This window comes from Aythya fuligula, chromosome 2 (assembly GCF_009819795.1).
Source record: "Aythya fuligula isolate bAytFul2 chromosome 2, bAytFul2.pri, whole genome shotgun sequence".
Taxonomy (NCBI): Eukaryota; Metazoa; Chordata; class Aves; order Anseriformes; family Anatidae; genus Aythya; species Aythya fuligula.
In genome coordinates this window covers 97902731-97923081 of record NC_045560.1, presented here as the reverse complement: position 1 = coordinate 97923081, position 20351 = coordinate 97902731, and the positions used below count along the sequence as shown (strand labels likewise).

The 20351-nt window shown below is 39.1% G+C and overlaps 1 protein-coding gene across 3 annotated transcripts in view; it reads right to left on the bottom strand.

Moving 5' to 3' along the window:
* The window catches only part of ZNF516 (zinc finger protein 516), a 103368-nt gene that overhangs the window by 66626 nt on the left and 16391 nt on the right, over positions 1-20351 (bottom strand). The window contains exon 1 of one of the 3 annotated variants that reach the window (XM_032181622.1): positions 5001-5040. The exons of the other annotated variants lie outside the window; for them this stretch is intronic. The gene's annotated coding sequence lies outside the window, so the exon portion shown is untranslated. Of the gene's footprint in view, positions 1-5000; positions 5041-20351 lie in introns of those variants that run through there. 3 annotated transcript variants of the gene reach the window in all.

Sequence of the window (20351 nt, the reverse complement as noted above, 5' to 3'; positions counted from 1 at the left end):
CTAGCAAAACAAAGGGGCCATTCTCTGAACAAATTGAGGGGGAAAATCCCATAATGACAATGAAGAGTTCCTCTCCCTAAAAACGGCGCTGTACAAGATTAACAATTACGGGCTTATATCCTACAGACTGGGTTTGCGAATAGCTGCATGAAGTGATGCATTCACTATTGGGAGAGTAAGTACCATTGATGACAAGGCCTTGGGGCTTCTGCTGTTCTCAGACCAATCAATAATCCATTATGAACAAACTACATTTCCACTCTAATATGAAGAAATGAATAAAAGGGAACCAGTATCAGCAGTACTTTCATGGAACGAAAACAACAACGCAGAAATCACAAAATGCCACCATCACAAGGCTTAATCTAGTGGTGATATGTAACACTGACACAACCACCCACAATAACCCTTTATTTTAAAGCAGTTGTAGAAGACCACCACATTCTAGTCCAAAATAAAAAGCTTATTTTAAAGGCAAGATTCTTTCAAGACTAGTTACTCTGGCTGCAGGACAAAACAAAAAAGCAACATTAATCTTGCAAGGCAAGGAGGAGAAAATGAACCAACTTCATTCAAATAACTATCAGTTTGTTTCAAACTATTTTCTAATGCAACATAAATAAGAACTTCTAATTAGAAATAACTGTCCAAATGTGACTGGTCAACCATAACAAGACTTTATTGCAGCAGCTGTGTTACCATCCAGACAAGAAGCCCTTAAATTGTTGTCCTCCCATTGTTATGGTCACATTCAATAATACAATGAAGAAGGGATCCATTTAAATAGCAAAACCATAGCAAACTTCACTATCCTCAAATTCCTACCTAGGTATCTCAACACAACACCAGAAGGTAGGGAGAGGTGAAAAGCTCCCCTGAAAAATGACAGATAAGGAATTAGAAAAAAAAAAAAAAAAAAGTAAAAAGTAAAAATGAAGGAAAAATGTTACTGACTTTTGATGGGGTAACAGTAAATTAGATCCAAAGGAAACACTGAGACCAATACTATTAATGTATAAGGCAGTCTATGTCCTTTTTCTGAAATATAAAGACTAGTAGTTAAAGTTGACCTTGCAGGGTAGGGGGCTGGGGGGAATGAATACACAATGTGATTATTGATCAGCCCTAGAAAAGCCAAGAACTGAACTAGTGCAGATGTGATTTTTTCTTTTCCTAGGGTCATTAATGATATATGTTGGAAAGTCAAAAGCTTTTATTTCGACATGCTGCAATACCATTGCTAATTCTGAATACGAGCCTCGTTTTAAATTAGAGCAAATTTTAACAAAATAAAAATAAAAATTAATGCATCCATTGTACTTTAATTTAACAATAATGTTCTCTTATTTGGCCACATACACCAAGTGAGTTACTTTAGCGTCTTAGCATTTTCAAGTACTAAAAATTAAAAAGTTGAAGAAACGTTCCCAATTCTGACAGCATCAAAATAAACACAAGGCATTTCCAAATACAAGCAAAGTCACCTCAATACCGTATATTACCTCCTTATTCAAATCGATGGCATTGATGCTGTCCATTCATGCACGTCCATGGAGATGCACACATGTATGTGTAGCACAGTACCTTCCCAGCATCCAACAGTGCTTTTATATTTAATGATCTTGTTAGGGTTTCCACCGCAAACCAATTTGCAGGGAGTTGCAACATGGCCATTTTAAATCTGCAGCATGGGGGCTGATTTCCAACTGTATAGGCAGGGCATTTTCCTGCCAATATGCTCCATTATGTTCTGCTCAGTTTCTATCTTAAAACGGGGGGTAAAAAATAAAATAAATAAATATATGCTTTTATTTGCAGCATCATGACAAGAAAATATTTACTTTTATTATATTTGCATTATCTGCAGAAGAATGGGGACTGGATCATCAGCTGGCATAACCTGCTGGTACACCGCACACACACACACCTCCTTTCACCCTCTTTCATCTGTCCCATCAATGCAAGCCCCATACAAACCACATCCCCGGCTGCTGGAAGCACACACGGTGCCATGAGATCAATTTATATCAAATGAGAAGCCATACCATTAGCTAAAATTGGAATGCCTTCGTGCTGTGTAAATCAAGTCCTGAATGCAAGAAAAACATGTGTGTAATTAAAAGTAAACATGCTGGATTGCAGATTTCCTACCCCAGCAAAAGTACATGAAGAACCTTGTCCTAAGTGCCCCAATTCTTCCCTCTCACAATTACACCAAGAAGGCACAAACTTCAGTGCTTTAAAACATGCATACAGCACTGGAATGGCTTATCCACAGCAGACCTTGAATGCAAAAAGCTGTGTTTTTAATACAAAGCAAATTTATTAGATACAGCTAGGTGTTCAGCAGGTCAATGGGAGGTAAAGATTATTTCTACGGTACATGGCTATGAAATAGGCTGTGTGGAGAATTAAGAAATTCAAGGTAATAAATCGGTTTCTCTTATACCTAATATATCCTACTGCTCAAATTACTAGAGTAAAATCATTACCTTATAAATATAAGTGTTGCCAAGCGTTAACCTGTTAACAGATTTAGAATTACAGCACTGTTATTTGATTAACTATTAAAGCCTTAGTGTAATAAAAGAATAATAATTCTGAACACCAGTAAGTTGTTTGCTTACTTTTTCCCCCTGCAGAGTATTATCTCTTTTCAAAGTCCCATTTTCAAGAGAGCTTAAAAAAATAAAAATAAAAATAAATAAAAAACAAAAACACCCACAAAAACAACACAAGAGTACAGAGAAATGGGGGGCAGGGGAAGGAGAAGAACTGTGCCCTGAAATACAAGGAGGGATAATTATATGCAGTAAGCCATAAAAGCATTCTGTTAAACATTACCTTTGGAGGTAGCACAGTTTAGCACTGAAAAGTGACACAAAGCTCACAAAATACACAACATAGAAAACTCATTTTCAGTTGTTGGGTTACTTTATTTTATAGATAGTATTTTCCTGTAAGGTCTTGCAAAGCACTAAACAGAATGAACTAGCTCTATTTTAGGAAGCTTTCTTAAACATTTAAGAACTTAAGCAGGTAATCAAGACGTTCAATCACAGTTTTTCCATTCTCTGCAACATTTCTGAATGTCAAGCACGCAGGCTATGCCCACGCCAGGACACAGACACTGCCATCAGAGATCCCAAACCAGTGAAGGTGGAGTCTGGCTCATACCAGATGAGACTCCGGACCCAGTGTGTTACTGAAACTGCACACAGCTTTGGCTCAGCAAAACCACCCCCAACGCAGAACAGGACAGCACTGAAGGCAAATCTGCCTTCAGATATCCAGTGCCTTGGAAATATTTTGATTTCATTTTCTTTTCACTAACATACACAGTACCACTGAAGATCACTTAATCCACAATTTGTGATGATGAGCTTATTTAAGACTTGGTAATAAGCCAGAAGACTGCTGGTAGTTTAAGTGAGAGCTCACAACTTTCTAAGTTCACCAGCAGTTTTAAAGACCAGAAGATGTCTGCTGTTGTTTCACTACTCCATAAATTCATTTTAGAGAGTTTTCTGTAGTTCTCATTGTTAAGATCTACTTCCATTATGTATGTGATAAATCCAACTGTGAAATACACTGAGCCTTGCACTGGCCTGTCACTGTCAGCACAGGAAAGGAAACAGGTACAGCTAGCATAACAAAAGCGATGTTACCATAAAACATGAGTTGACTTACACAGCAGGGTAACTATTTTTCCCCTCTTTTTACTATTTCATTTTTTAAACACAATGGGAAGAAAGCAATAGCCCCGTATGCCAAATGAATACAAAGCACGAGATGACTTTTTCTGGATTTCAAAGCTCCCAGCCAGGAGAAGAGAAACTGAACCCAAAATCAAATCTTTCAGCTGTCAGTTGGCCAGGCTTATTTTGGTCTGAAGTGCTGAACTATCTCTGTGGAACATCACTGCAATGTATCACACAGAGACAAACAGATTCCATGCATTGCTTATAAATATGATTTCAAGGCCCATTTTACCAACCCTGTTAACTTTGCTCTCATTACTGCACAATGTAAGGCATGCTTCAGATTTTGGCAGGTCAGTACATTGTGGATATCATAAGATAAACCCTGACAACTCTGTTCAGGGCTACTCCGCCTTCCTTACATAAATAGGTACAGATACCTCCTCTTACCTTGCCATTTAACCAAAGACTATGAATCACTGGGCCAATCCCTCACATACAACACACGTGTAATTTCCCCCAAAATCCAGACAGATAATGATTTACCCAAGTGCACTAAGTGATTCCACGTTGCATCCTACATAAAAGAAAAGGGTCTAGATGGACATCCATCCCCTGAACCAACCCTGAGCTCATTGCTAGCCTTCTCTGGCAAGATTTTTCTGCAGCAGTATGAACAGGAAGGCAGACCAGTGCCCTAACATCAGAGAAAAGCAAAGGAACAAAAACCACCCCCAACTTAGAAAGTCTCATGAAATCTTTGTGTGCAAATGCTGAGGAACTACCAGAGAGAAGAAACAAAAACAAACAAAAAAAAAAAATCTGAAATTATCACTCAAAATATAGCAAGCAAACAAGACTGCAGGGAAGAAAAAAAAAAAAAAAAGGTCTACTGCACAGGCTGTTACTAGTTTGCTTACTTTTAGATACGCTACAACTTCCAAGACAGATCTATCGACTGGTAAAACAAACATGAACCGCACACACCCTAAGGCACACAAAACATGAATTTGTTTGCATCTCTAGATATTATAGTTAGACTTTATCCTTTCAAACAACTGCGGCTACTTAACACACAGCCACAAACACCCTCTGTGACAGAGAAGTCAACCTAATGTTATCCCTACACATGCTTCACTTCACCTTCCACCTCAGTGTATGCCCACACCATCTCACTCTTGCACACACACCAAACTTTGGTGGCACTGACCTCCTTAATTCCCCTCTCCCACCCAGCTCCACCTGGCCTTCGTCACCTGCAATGCCTCCAAGCCTGAGCTATCCACATGCGCCGCCTACCTGGCCAGGCTGTCAAATCCCTTCTGGATCATCTGCATGCAGCTTCCATGCTCTTTACCTCTCCCAAGCCACCACCATCCTGCTGACATAGTTTAAAGGTCACTTTTCCCCACCTCTCTCTTTCTGTCTGCTCAGCCTTCAGCCTCTGCTTTCTCAGTTCTCCTTAGCACTTCTGCTTCTTCCAAAAGTACCTCCTCCTCCTCTTCTCTCTCTCAAACCTGTTTGGGCCCTTTGTGACTAATTCTTCCATTTGGGCTCTCCCTCTCTTACACAGCTTCAGTCCTGGCTCACTGGCTATCCATTTGCAAGGTCATTTCAGCCTCCACAGTCACAGCCTCCAGGCACACAGCCTCCTTCCTTCCTTTCGCCTTTCCCCTTCCTCCCTCCTTTCCCCTTTCACAGACTCCTCTCTGTGGGTGCTGTCTCCCTGCGAATGCTCTGCCAGCCATTTCAAACTCAATATTTAAAAACTCACTAAACATCTCCCCTTTGTTCCTCCTCTACAATTGTTTAGAACAGTAATGCATTACCACTCCATGCATTCATCACTGCCTTGCTGTACCTCTTCTGAACATACAGGGCCTCTGGAATCCTTCTTGTCCCTTCTGTCCTCTTCCCTAGAAGACACCCATTCTCCAGGCATTTCTGCCTTCAGTTACTACAGAAGGGTCTCCAGCCACCTAGCTCATAACTTGTTCCCCTCTGGTCTATTCAAGTAACACTGGTACTAACAGCACCATACCCTCCCAAATATCAAAGGATGCCAAAACCCAGGTCAAATATCTTGTGCCATTCATCTCAAGTTCAAGTGTCATTCACCTCCTTCAGGGACCTTCACAGTTCTACCCTATTTTCTTTTCCCTGGGCAGTGATTCATTTTCCCTAATGTATCTTTTGTATCCTTTCCCCTCGTGTGACTTTGTGTCACAACACTGCACTTAGAACCAGTTTTCCCATTATTTTTTATTCATCCTTAAAAACATTTTCCATAAATGATTCAAAATGATTTTCCAAAATGAAATCCATCACTCGGTGTTGTTTATTTCCACGAATGCGTAATACATACAGCATATATTACATGTTCTAATTGGTGTGTATATTCCTCAAGGCAGGGACTTGAAATCTTTTATACATACTCTTTTATACACTTTTATACAGTGCCAAGTGTTCTTACTTCAAATAATTTCTAAGAGCAAATCATCACTATAAAGTCAAGCTTCATCTTTCAAAGAGGCAAAGTCTCTCTTTCATCAACAGGCACAGCTAAAAGCAGAGAAACAAAGATTCATTTCCGTGACCCCCAAAAGTAAACTAATCCCCTCTGTTGTCTACCCGGAATTTGTCTCTTATTGAGCCTCCATTGACCATCAGGTACTGAAGAAACGAGCAAAGCATAAATCAAGAGTCACTGCTCTTAATTCTTCCCTCCACACTTACATGGCTCTCTCTGCCCAGCTTCATGGCTCTTCTCAGGCTCTCCTGCGGCACCCAGGCTGACGTGAAGCAACTGATGCTTTCCTGAAGCACCCTACTAGCCATCTCTTGCAGGGAACTCAAACATCTCACTTCATTGCCTAAGACATAAGTTTCCAGCCAGTATCACCCATTTACATGGTAACAACAACAAGCAAGAAGCATCATAACAAACAAGTGCCCTGCACCAAAGGAAACGCTTTTCTCTCCACTTCTTCAAATCACAAGCAACTGGAAGTTGGTTTTGCAGGATATTAAACTAAGATCTAAGATGCCCAGCAGTGAGTCTCACATCAGTGAGATATTCTTCTTAAAGGTGTTTGTCTCTTTCTATAACTAGGACTACAGCTCTGATCTAAAGGCTTTCCAAAACAAGTTTACTCCAGCATGTACACGCTGATTCATATTACACATTTCACTGTTCTGCAAGTACAAATACTCCTTTACTCTTTCAGGCAATGCTTAGATGCATCGATTTTCCATCCAAGAAGTACGGTGTAACTGTGACTCTTCAACTCCGAGAGTAGAATTTGAGCCACGCTGCTAAATCCTTAAACCTGTTACACAACAAATAAGCGTGGATTACTGCACGACTGACTCATTGTGGGATGTTTGGGGATTCTGTTCCTAACACACAAATGTAGTTTGTCTTAGCCACATACACACAGACCATCCTCCTACTTTCTGCTACATATCTTTTGATCGCTTCCACTTCTCTGCGTGTCACATTTATTACTCACCTATTCCTTCTTAATATACATGCACACCTTAGAGAGTGCTAAATAATTGTGATGTAACAGCACAGTATTATACTTGCTCTGTATATAAATGACTGCTTGCACTAGAGTTACTTGACACTTCTTACTATCAGAACAAACCATTTATAGCCATACATAATCTTTAGTACTCCATGGCTACTTTACTTTCAGTGCTGAACACAGAGCATAAAAATAAAAAGGGAGCAATCTCCACTGAAATGAAGAGGTTTTTATATCAGTAGAAATACCAAGCAAAACTACAGAAAATGCCTGACTAAAAGCACATTTTTAGGTAGATGTAATCTAATTTTGGCAAGTCTACAATACTCAGCTACATTGTTTGCTAATACTTTGTAGAGGATTTTGGATTTTAGCAGGTTTAGATAAGCAGTCCCGTATTTACTTCCTTAGGTAATGGGTACTTTTATCAAAGTCACTGCTTATAATCTGAAGAGAAGATTTCCTTGCAAGAAAAAACTTTTTTTTTTTTTTTTCCCAAGAAAAAGTTAGTCTTAAAACTTAACTAATGCTAAAAAGTAAAACAGAACACATTCTTGATGGAAAAATATACGTCCCATTATTGCTACTATGTACAGAGTCACAAGTATAGTACCTTATCTAATATCATTTACTTCCTAAACATAAAGAAGCTTCTTAACATGTATCAGGCTTTTAATCAAGTAGGGCAATTTGTTCTGACATCACACTCTTAAAATACAGCTTTACTACTAAATGCTATATTTCATTCCTCATTCTATTACACTTCTCTACTGATAGGTTTTTGAGTACCTCCTGAACTTCCCACATGTGATTAATTCAATTAACAAATGAAGACAAGGTGTCACTTAAAAACACTATCCAGAAAACAAGGTATGTTTAAAACCTGCACATAAAGTACAATAAAGATTGTGATTATAGTACTGCCAACTCAAAGCACTAAACCTCATGAGTCAAGCACTCAAATCATGAGATATCCAAAGACTTAGGAGAGGTTTTTAAATATAATATAGCTGTGGATTCTTTTATTTGCCTTTTGAGCTGTTACAGTACACTCAGTCAAGTCTCAAGCTTCTTCCAACAACTGTGAAGCATAGGAATTTACTACTGTGTTTTGGATGCTTACATCTTTTGTTTTGCAGTCACCAGGCTGCAGAAAAAGCACCTTTGGGAAACAATCTCCATCCCTTCTATTGACAAAATCGTAAGTAGAAACATGACAACTGAAGTAGACAGACATGGTATCCCCTTCTCCATCCATTTCACCCTTAAAACTCTCCTGAGAAGGCTACAGCAGCTCTCCTATAAGCATCTAATGCTGGGTGACAGAATAATCCCTCCATGTATTCATTCAGTAGAGGTCAGATGTACAAAGCATACATAGCTGCCACTTACTTCATAAGATTTGCGTCAAAAAAAAGCCTAAGAATACAAACTATTTTATTTCTGTTTGGGGAAAAAGAAAGAAAGAAAGAAAGAAAAAAAAAAAGTACTTGATTTAGGTATTGAATGTAAGTTCAATATAAGTTCATAAATATTTTCTTCCATGATGCTTTTGACTACACTTAACAAAATTAAGAACAGTAAAGATAAAATACAGTGTTAAAAATATCTTAATTTGAAGAGTTTGTATAACCAAGAAAAATTAAGGATACTCAATGACAGACATCCAGTGTCACATTCTCCCTGGCCCCAGCCACTCCTCCTACAAGACACAAGTCCTTTGTCATATCTGCCAGGTGCCTTGCAGTGTGAATGCAGCACAGACATCGCAAAACCTTGAAAGATAATAAATATAACTTGATCTCTTCTCAGAATCTCTCTCATAAACTATAACCTGGAATATAAATAGAATAGATGGTGATAATACCATCAGAAGATAGGACAGCACTAAGGGTAACACTAAGATAAGCCCCACAGTGTCTCAGTGGGTTTGTCATTTGCAAAACTAGTTTCTCATAGGTACAGCTAGTGCCTCGTAGGTATTCTTGTAGGTATCTGCTAGTGCCACAGCCAGTGAGAGTGAAAGGATTGGGTTGTTTTGATCCAAATTACTATGTATCTTGTGAAAGACACGTCAGCAGGCCAACTCACTGAGATGCACCAATGATGTTAAAAAAGAAAGGATGGACTAGCATCTATTTGATCGTTTTATTCGCTAGCAATATTACCTTGGACTAGTATCTATTTCACCATCTTATTCACTAGCAATATCAACAATGTCAAACTTGTGCAGATGAGGCTGCTAACTATAGACATGAGGTACAAATGAGTGCTGATCTCATGCTGCTACCTTTGTGCCTCCGAGATGACTGTGTGTCCTAAGGATCAGCCTATGGAGCAGTGTCTGGCCAGCTCAAAAACTGCTCCAGCCCTTCAGCAGCTGCTTGCAAGAGCCAGGTACTTCAGGTCTTCTGCCAACAAGTGGCAGCCCCCTAGCTACACCCATTATCTCACTCAAATGTGCCTACAAAAGGCTTCTCACAGGGACACATTCAAGGGGTAGCCCTGGGGCAGCACAGTACCTCTTGCATGGGGGAAGTCTTCTCTGGGATCCTCTTCCTGACAGTTTTATATAGCTCTTTTATTCCACAAGGACCTCTCACCTCAGGGCTAGCAAGAAAGATCGCCAGCTCACAGGAGGTTTAGGCACACTCAAAGCTGTTTTTGTTACAAGCTATGAGTCAAACTCCGATCTGAGTCACATGGGTGTCAATCCGGATTTACTGCACTGACTTCAGCGCAGTCATTGCACGCTTAGGCCCACACAAGAAAGGAGATGTCAGCCCTTCGCTTTTAAGTACCAGGCTGCCATTTTATCTTCCTCACACTTCTGGAATTGCTTCCTTTCGCATCAGCAGAGGGCAAAACTTCTTTTTAAACCCAGACCAAGTCTACTATATGAAAATCAGCTGGAAAGCAAGGCACCTAAGATTTTAAGAAAGCTCTCAATTTGCTTAGCATCACCACCACCTGACTGGTTCAAATGATGAACAAAAGGAAATGAACAACTTCATGCAAAAGAATCCTACTGAGGGCTCCACTTCTTCAAAAAGACAGACACAACCTTTAGCTTAGGAAGTCACTAAACTGAAAACTGGTCAAAACTGTACCCCAGGAGGGCTTGTCACCAAAGGCTCGTCCCATTATCTCATGCTTTTTCCCAAGCATTGGACACAGAGCACCGTCTAAGGGAGGATGCTGCAGAACTTGAACCTTCATCCTGAGCCAGTTCAGACCTTCTGATGTTCTCATGGCTATTAATACCAAACCTTAACCCATCTGCTGCTGCACAAGATTAGGCTGTAGGACTCCCTGTGCTCAGATCTTACAGCCCAGCCACCTCCAGTTTAAGGGTGGGGAAGTTGCTTTTATGTGACCGCAGAATTTCAGGCCAAGCCTTATCTTTAACAGCGAGTTGCAAAACAGCAAGTGCTGCAACCACCCAGCACACGCCGAGCATCTCGGGTGGCACGGTGGGAGTACAAGGTGAAGCTGACTCCATTTCCCTCCTTTTTATGAACATATGGGAGAGGTCACCAGTCTCCAGGAAAGCTGACACCACCACTTCCAACCTGGGAAGACAAACAGCACCGGTTCCCCGGAACATAAAAAACTGCTCTGAAAAGCAAGCACGCCTCCTCCCACTGTGAATGCTACCTGGTGTGTGTCTGTGTCACAGCTTCCCATCGCACAGCAGCACCGACCACTTCATTGCTGCAAGCCAGATACCACTGCAGCTACATAACAGAGACAAACTAGTTGCATCTCAATCAGGTGGATTCAGTGACAAACCCAAGTCAAGTGTCTTCTAGCCGAAGGGGAGGAGGAAAAATCAAGGCAAAAGACATACATAATTAATCACATGGATTTTGCTTGCTTAAGCAACGTAATTTGAAAAGATGTAAATTTTAAAAGGCTTCAATACCCAACACCATCCAATTTCTTGAGTGAATGGTGTACTGCTAGGAAGAAACAGAGGACACTATTAGCGTATTTACCGCCACACAGTGACCTCCAGAGCTTTCACTGCAAGACCAGAAGTTTCTCTGTTTGATACAGTGAAACTCATCTGTAGAGATGTTGTGGCTTACAAGCATTTGATTTCACTTTCCAGCAACAATACAGCCATCATATTAGAAATACCATCATATGAAATTTTAATTATTTTCTAAGAGTCACTTGGTAGCTGTTAATGAAGGCAAACTGGTAGGGAAATCCTGCCAAAAGAAAGTAATGACCAGATGTGTATCAGTGCCATGAGGTCTAATTTAACTGAATAACAACTTTAAATCATTAAAAAAGAGTCAGACACATTTATTGTCTACATGCATCTAAGCAGTCATTTTTAAGCATTTCTCCTAACCAAGAATATACACAAACACAGATATACCCTTGAAAAAAATAGTTTAGGAACCATGAAATATATGGAAATAACTGAATAAGAAAATCAGGAATACTTTTATAGTCTTCCCCATTTAAATCTCGAATTGTACTCAGTAACTTCTATTAACCTTTCTTCACAGCTTTTTCAGATTTTATAATGTTTCCTGCAACCTAAAATACAACAAACTGTAGAGATGTCATAAAGTTACAGACGTGCACTTCAATTACCATAAGTTAATAATGTTTGTCATCTCTATTAGCATTGTAAATGAAAGCAACACATGCAAATTCTGGGATTTGCTTGCAATAGTTTATACACTTTACTGCCACACCTATGTGTTAGCAGCTCATTACGGCAGTGAGTTATGCCAATACTGAGCTGTTGCTAGGCTATGTGATACTGCATTACAACTCCTTGGATTGCAAAAACATCAATTTATATTCCAGCTTAGTTTTAACTGCACAGCGGGTGACTTCAGGAAGACTCGCTTTTCTTATTGATATTATTAGATTAATGGCTTTCACAAACCTAAAGTGAACTATGTTTCCGTATGCATTAAATAATTGGAAAGTGCAACTGAAAGAGCAGCTTGTATCACCTTACATTTCCTTATAAGGTCTCTGCAACCCAAAAATATTTAAACTACTACCATAGCCCTTTGTGACATAAACATATTGAATGCCAAGGCATAAAACCACAACATATCTTCGGCATAGCACAGAAATACAGAAATTAAAAGCTACTTCATTTGTAAATGCTTCCTTATTAGAGGAATGTTTATTGCTTCACTGGTTCATATTCCCATGTCTCCAGCCTATTGTTCAAATAAGCGAAACAACATCTACGCATTTTATAATTAAGTTATCTCCACGTTATTGTTATTGTTCTTCACTGGTGAAAGCCCTAAAGGAAGAAATGCAGCTGTTCAGGCATTGAAGGCACTCCTCTTAAAGTACCTCACAAAACAACGGAGAACAAAGACTGAAGCCAAAAGTTGGTCTCATTCATTCAGCACAATAAAATCTTTCCAGGGAGATTCTCCACAATGATGAAATACAAACACGCACAAAACCAGAGCTCTTCACCCAACAATTCTAGCGCCCACAGGCAGATTTCCTCAGAGCATTATAATTATTTTTACCAAATCACTTATCTGAAGAAACATAACCAACAACTGATAAACTATATACAAGGTTTTAATTATTCTGTTAGTGCCTTCGCATCAAGTTTGTTCTAACATTTTTTCATCTGGCCAAGAAAAGCAAACATGTGTCAAGGTCAGGAAGAAATAGGTGGTTCTTGCTTCATCTTAATTCCAGTTCTGGGCAACAACAAGAAGAGAGAGGAGAAAAAAACAAAAACAAAAACAAAAACAAACAAACAAAAAAAAAACAGCCGTTTAAACAGGAAACTGGCTTGATAGTATTGAATTCAGCTTTTCCATGAATGGAGAAGCAATGTGCAGCAAATCTGCTTGTTGCTGATGCTCACTTCATCACTGAAGGAAAAAACAACAAAAAAAAAAAAAAAAAAAAAAAAAAAAAAAAAAAAAAAAAAAAAAAACACCACAAACAACACACGAGATCAATCCACACCTCAGATTTGGTCTCTAGAGTAGATCTGCAAGGAGTTGCTGGTTTAATAACATTGTTCTTGAAATGAAGCGTATGAGATGTAGATTGCAGAGTAAAGAAGTTACCTTCCTAAAAATACAGTGTTTATTTCTAATACGAACTGACTCTCATATACAAAGCATTTCTAAGACAGACAGTAATCAAGGGCAAGTGCTGCCAGTTCACCATTCATCTAAACTAGTGGAGCCAGAAAAATTGCAAGCACTCTGTGGCTTTACTTTGGCTGATCTAGAACTTAACTGCTATGCTGGTGTGTTTTTTTGTTTGTTTATTTGTTTCATTGGAATACAGAGCCATTTTATGGCATACATTGTTCGTATCTGTCACTAAGATTAACAGAGCATGCACCATCATGAGGATAGTTTGTCAAAATTTGAACCTCTATAGCAATGATTCACAGAAAAAAAAGAAAAAAAAAAACTTTTTGTAAAAATAGCATCATCACAACAACATAAGAAAAGCCACACGAGATGATGCCCCCAACTGTAGAGATGCAAAGTAATACAGAAGCAGGCTACAGCATCCTTGCTTGAAAAGTTGTCTTTCTAACTTCGTGCTCTTAGTAGTTCTTTTATGCCATAAGGCATATGTCGTAACCTCTTCATTACTTAGTCTGAGACGTAATGTTAACTCTGATAACATCTCAGTACAGTGAGTTCCCTAGATCAAATGTCTTTGAGAGGTCAGCTCATTCTTGCATCCAGCCACATGAAGACATTTCTTTCTTCTACATCTTCTGTGACCCAGCCTGATATTTTTACTTAAGCATAACTGTAACTCCACAAATTATTATTATGCAGGTTCACCATAAAATATTGGTAAAATAAAGTCTCACCTCAGCCTGGTCCTTTTTATTAAGGAAAACTCACTTTTCTTTCTCCCTTTGACATGAAAGAGATATCGTCAGTTTTATAACACAGCATATTTCATGTATTTACTTGTATTCAGGTGTACAACAATTAGACAAAAATGAGAACTGTAAATTAAAAATTTCAAAGTAGCCAAGGAGAGTTAGGCAGCTAATTTTCGAGGTTCCCTTGGAAATACCAGCTGTGTTTTTATGTATCTTCTCAAATGCCCTTTTATTTTACTTTATTTTTATTAGGAGTAATCAGCCAGTTTAGCGTAAAGTACTTAAGAATGCACACCTAGAAAGGGAAAAGAAAATCTCTCTTGTACAGAGAAGGAATGAAAAAAGGAGAGGGAAAGGGTGTTACAGAGCGACTTTTTGAAGGAAGTAACATTTTGTCCATCTTTTAGTGTAGAAGGTTTTAGCACACTTTAACTGCTGCTTGAAAGTGCCCCATTTTGTCTGAAGAGCAAGCCAAAAAACACCTGAAACCATTAAACTTCCAAATATTACCTAGAATGTCTATTTTAAAGGACATGCAGTGTTTAAAATTTAATAGCAACAAAGCATTTTATATTGTCTGAGAAAATCTAGGATGTTCTGAACCTCATGGTTTGTCCACACGCTAACACAGTATTACAGGATCTATTTTAAAACTGCTATTTCATGAATATACTTTCCTAAAAGATGTAGTCATACCATTTCCACATGTTCTGTTGTATACTGCCTGAATACAAATATCTGATGCACATAAATTACAGTGTCCTGAAGTGCCCTGCATTAATGAAAGCCTCATCCATCTCCTCATTCCATATAAAACCATTTACTGCTCTGAATGGTCAAGTCAGCATTTCATAATTACAACTCTAAATTAAGGTTTTTGTGTTGTTATTCTCCAGGAAAACTTGCACCTACATTTTACAATTAGAGAAAAAATATTAGAACACGTCTTCGCAAAGGTTTATGAATGAATCCATTGTGACAATGACGAAACATGCAAAAAGCCAAAATCTCTTCTATTTCCACATTGCTTTTTTTCCCTTCTACAGAAACAAAAGTTGACCTTAAAATGATTTTCCTTTCTGAAACGGAATGCAGAGAGTGGGCTGTGCTGTAAATGCAGGCTTTTCAGACATTTTTTAAAAGCTATTAGACAACTGAACAAAAAAGAAACTTAAGTCATTAACTGAAACTTTACACAAGCCCCAATTCTGCAAACACTTACGCAACTGAGTAGCTTCACACACATAAATAATCTGATTAAGTCCAGTGGGGCTGCTCATATTTTCAAAGCTACTCATACATATTAAGTGTTAGTAGAATCATGTCACAGTAAATTTAAGAAAAACTGAAATCAGAGATTTCAGTGTGATACTTCAAGATTTCTTTCAGAAGGCAGTACTAAAACACTTTATCAAATTCTATTCATCTGCTCTAAGTAAAAAAAAAAAAACAAAAACAAAAAAAAACACAACAGTATTTAAAGTTATTTAACATTAAAGCTGAAGTTTTCAAAATGATGTGCAAATATTTTCTGAACAGTTAATTGGCTCTGGAGATATTAACTAGGTTACTAATTTAGGCAAACACTTTTCAAGTCTCAGGTATCTCTATAAACCGTCATGTTTAAGTGCTTAACAAGGAGAGCCTGCTTTTCAAAGTGCTTATTACTGCAATTCGCGTTGACTGCAATGGGATTTCTAAGTACTCAGCTCTTTTGAGTAAGGGAATACCTTAATACCAGGACACAGGACTGCCAATTTAGACATCCTTAATTAGGTCATCCAGATTTTACAGTTTTTGTCTGAATAAGTAATTTGAGCATTGTTTTAGCAATGGTAAACCAACACACATGAAAAACAAGGAATTGTCACAGTGAAATAAAAAGCACACTCCCTTTCAAAGAATTGTACGAAAGGATGCCAACAGAAGACCAGAGCTTTGATCTTCTTTTTAAACAATCACTAACACAGCGGATACAGTGGCAAAAATAATCTTAACGCTCAAAATATATTCAACCAACACGACAAGATGCCTGTGCTTTCCCAAAAAGCATTAAGTAGAGGATGACCTCACCTGAGAAGTCCTTTAATCCTCCCAGCATTACTTTGTCTAAGCACATAGCAAAAACCTCTCCATCATACTTCTCCCTGTATCTGTGGATGGCATTCTCTACGACTTGGAAGCAATAAACTGCAGTTCATTTTTCAAATGTAAAATCAATACTATTAAGTGGGAATGTTTTGTGTTATTTTTTCCCTTTGTATGAATGCTTGTAACCATTATTGAAACATTTCTCTTCTGCTATCTTGCATAATGTCAGTGTTCACTCTTTCAAGTTTTCCCTTTGTTTTTGCTGCATCTCCACTTTTAGAACCTGCTTCCAGACTCATTTGGGAGGCATTTAGTCACAGCAGTGTTGTAAAATCATTTCTTTGGGATGCTCACTAAGTGCAGTGTTAATCAAACACACAACACACCAAATATATAAAAATCAACACTTTCCAATACTTTTATTGATTTCTCTTCCCCTCAATTTTAGGGTATCAGTGAGTTCTCTCCCAAATGAAACTGACGCTGGAAAGCTGTCAGGAAACTATTTGTAATCTTGGAAGTTACAAAGTGCTGAGAATGCTTATGGTTTAATTTACAAATATTACCTGCTACCAATACTTCGGTCCTTTCAACCACTTGTTTCCCCATGTAACACACACACAACTGAAAGACCAATAGAGGTTTGATAATCACCAAACACAAATTGTCCATCTATAGTATTGATCGGCAGCGTTTTGCATTTGCAATAGTTTGAGTGAGTAACAATCCCTTGGCAGCATCACCACCATGCTGACAGAACGAGAAACCGGCTGGCATTCGTGCAACATCATGTCACTAGATACCGTGTCCATCAAAAACTGACAGTTTGGCAGATCAGGCACTCTCTGCCATAATGTCATAATGACTTCAATTCATTTCTCCACAGCACCCAAAGGCTGCAATTTCATCAGCTATCCAAGTATCTCTTCTTCAAGAAGAAGACTCTGTGTCTTTTACATTCCTGACAGCTATACGTATTTCCTTGAAGCTTCCTAGGAGGCAGAATGAGAACACCAAGAAACACAAAGCTGTTACCACTTCCCTTGTAATCCATACAAATAACCACCTGCTGATGGAGGAAAGCAAGGGCAGCTGTGGGCATTTAGGCCTGAACTGAAGAACAAGCATGTGTCACTCCATGAAGTCAACAAGACACAGTCAGCAAACAAGAGATACTCAGGTGTTTCCTCACAGTTATTCAGATGTTGCAACGGGGGCAACTATCATGTCATTCTACAGTTGAAATGAAATTGCCATCTGAGTTTTGGCAGAAAAAATGTTGAGGTCTGATTTCACTGCACCATTACTTTTTAGCTCCTCTTCCTTTGCCACCTCCCAACTCACTAAGATTCTCTCTGCTTACCAAGAAAATTATTTCAAATGTTTTACATGGTCTTGAATAATGTAATTTGAATCTTTTTCTGTAAAACTAAATGAGTGGAACAAGAAAAAAAAAAAAAACAAACAACACACAACCAAAAACCCCAACTTTTTTTCTGATAGAGAACAGAGACTCAGAATTGAGAAATCAAACATGTTTCTGTACATAACTTCTGTTTTCAACAGGAAACATTTTCTTCTTGTAAAGCATGGCAGCTAAACCTACACTTCTGGTAAAGTGTAGGTAGAAAAACCCAGCCACCTGACAGTGAAGACAGGGGGCGAGGAGGAAGTGTTTCCATCAGAAGACTTCAAAGCTCTCAACTCAAACAAAACCGCCTGAACACATCCAGCAGAGGTGAGCCACCACTTCAACACCATACCCCTGCCTTCTCCTCCTTCCTAGGAGGTATGGCATGAAGGTCCCCATATCACCACTCCCTAATCTGCCCCCCGCTGTGAGATGCTGGGACAAAGACACAACACAGCGAGGGATAGTGGTTCTCTTACATGGGATTTGGTTGCCCAAGGAGCTTGACCCACTGGCTTGCACGGATGGGTAAGAAATCCTCATAGTATGAGGCATTCAAGCCATAGACACAGTTTAAGAACAGCCTGAACCAAAATAAACTAATTTTGAGTCACTTCAAATGCCTTCTAGATTCCACCACTGCACAGAGTAAAATAATCCTATACACAGAGTAAAAAAAAAAAAAAAAAAAAAAGCCACACTCCTATATTCAATTTATATTAAAAAACACCCACCAATTTCTCAGCCAACTAATAGCGTTTAGAAATGAAGTAACAAGAAACAATCTTAAAGGAAAGTTTATATAAACTACCTAGTATACACCAATCCAAGCAATTGTTATATAAATACAGAGTAATTACATTTTAATCCTGTCTTAAAAGACAGATCTTGCTAATCTGAAGAGGTAGGCAAACTCCTTTTGTTATGCTGTAATACGGCTCCAAATTATTGAATCGGTAAGATAATGAACTGTATGAGCTGGCTCATACACATAGATGCCCTGCTACACTACGGGATGTCTCATCGGCCAATGCCACCAGAGTCCCAGTGTCAGTAACCAGAGGAAGAGTAACAAGCACAGTACTGTACCCTGGTAATTGCATCAACTTGGCCTTACCACACTTGAGCATACTTGCTAATTGCTACATCCCAGCCAAATCCTTTCCTCCTCCCCCTTGCGAAATTACATAGGACACCTCGTGTGTTAACAAAATCTCTCAGCAGATACAGTCTTCACAGGCATGAGTGTCAAAACCACAAAAGAAACAATGTGGATAGATTAGGAAAAAAACAAACAAAAATCTCTTAATATAGATTCAGCTATTTCATACAATCTCTTTCCTGAAAGGACGACTAGAACAGGCTGAAGAACCAACCCAGCCCAGGACCTCTGGGAAGGTCATCTGTCCACCAACAGCCATGGTAAGGCATCATTTCTATGCCCAAGCGCATACACCATAGTGGTTAGAAAAAATACAAACAGACAAACAAAAACCACACACTTCTACTTTTGACTGGGCAAGAGGGTGTATTTTTTATTATTCTCTGAAGATGACTTTGGTGTTTGAACTTTACTTTCAGTCCCAGAACATTTTCTCCTTTTACATAATGAGGAATATTTCCTGTTCATGTGTCTCTAAAGTGATCTAGTGAGTATATCAGCCTTGCCTATGAGCTTAGCATTTGCACATTCCTACTCAGACCACTGAGCTAAGTAAAGCCCCCCATCAATGAAAAAGTAGCAAGGTTTGGGTAAAACAAGTGTACCTGACACTGCACTGAGCACTTCTTTGCAGATGTTAAACCACCATTTTGGATTAAGCAAAACCTTTTGTATTAGCAAATACATTTTCCTTCACCTGGAACCATCTAAAACAAACATGTCATTAAAACAAATAGACTCCCCAGAGGTAAAGCCAACATTGATACATCATTTCCTAACATTTATATGCTGTTTTCAGCAAGAAGAGTAGTTGCTCTTCTTAAAAAAGTAATTCTCCCTGATTTCTTTGTCTTCGAGTCTTCCAACTGCACACCAGAAAAGAGCCTTATCTGCAGTGACACCTGCAGTGACTCCCTCTAAGAGCATATGCAAGCCGACACTGTCAAAACATGCTTCCTAAAATGATACCAGAGGGGAATTTTTGGCCAAAAGACATCCGTATAGGGGTTGCAGCACAAGAGCTCAGGGAGGGGAATGGGGTGACTTGACAGAGATGTGCTTTCCCTGCTCAACGCCTTGTGCTGCCACGATGGGACACAAGGAAGAAGGGGAAAAATCTTACCTAGGTGGTTAGCAGGGAAGTCATTTAAATCATCGCTTGTCTCATTTACTCATGTCAACATTTTAGCTTTCCTGAATCTTTTTTCCCCACTTTCTCCTCATTGCTTTTAGAAAACGAGACAACAAAACCCACTCCTGCCTGTGACTCAGTTTCCCAACTCCACAGCTGTTGCAGGAGCACATTCCCAGCCCGCAGGTCCCCAGCCCAGACCTGAGCCCCGACCAGCATCATGGACATAACCACGCCTTTAACTTGCATAAACCGCTCCGGCAGCTGCCGTTTTGAAGCTGACAGTGTTTCTGAGGATAATTGCAATGCTATCGTTTGGGCTGCCTGAGACTCTTCTGACCAAGCATAAATTACAGCTGACTTGGGGAAGAGCACCAAGCGTGCTCTTTCCAGTGCCCTGGAAAAACACAGCCAGCGGGGAGCTGCAAAAGTTCAGACACTTCATAGATCTGG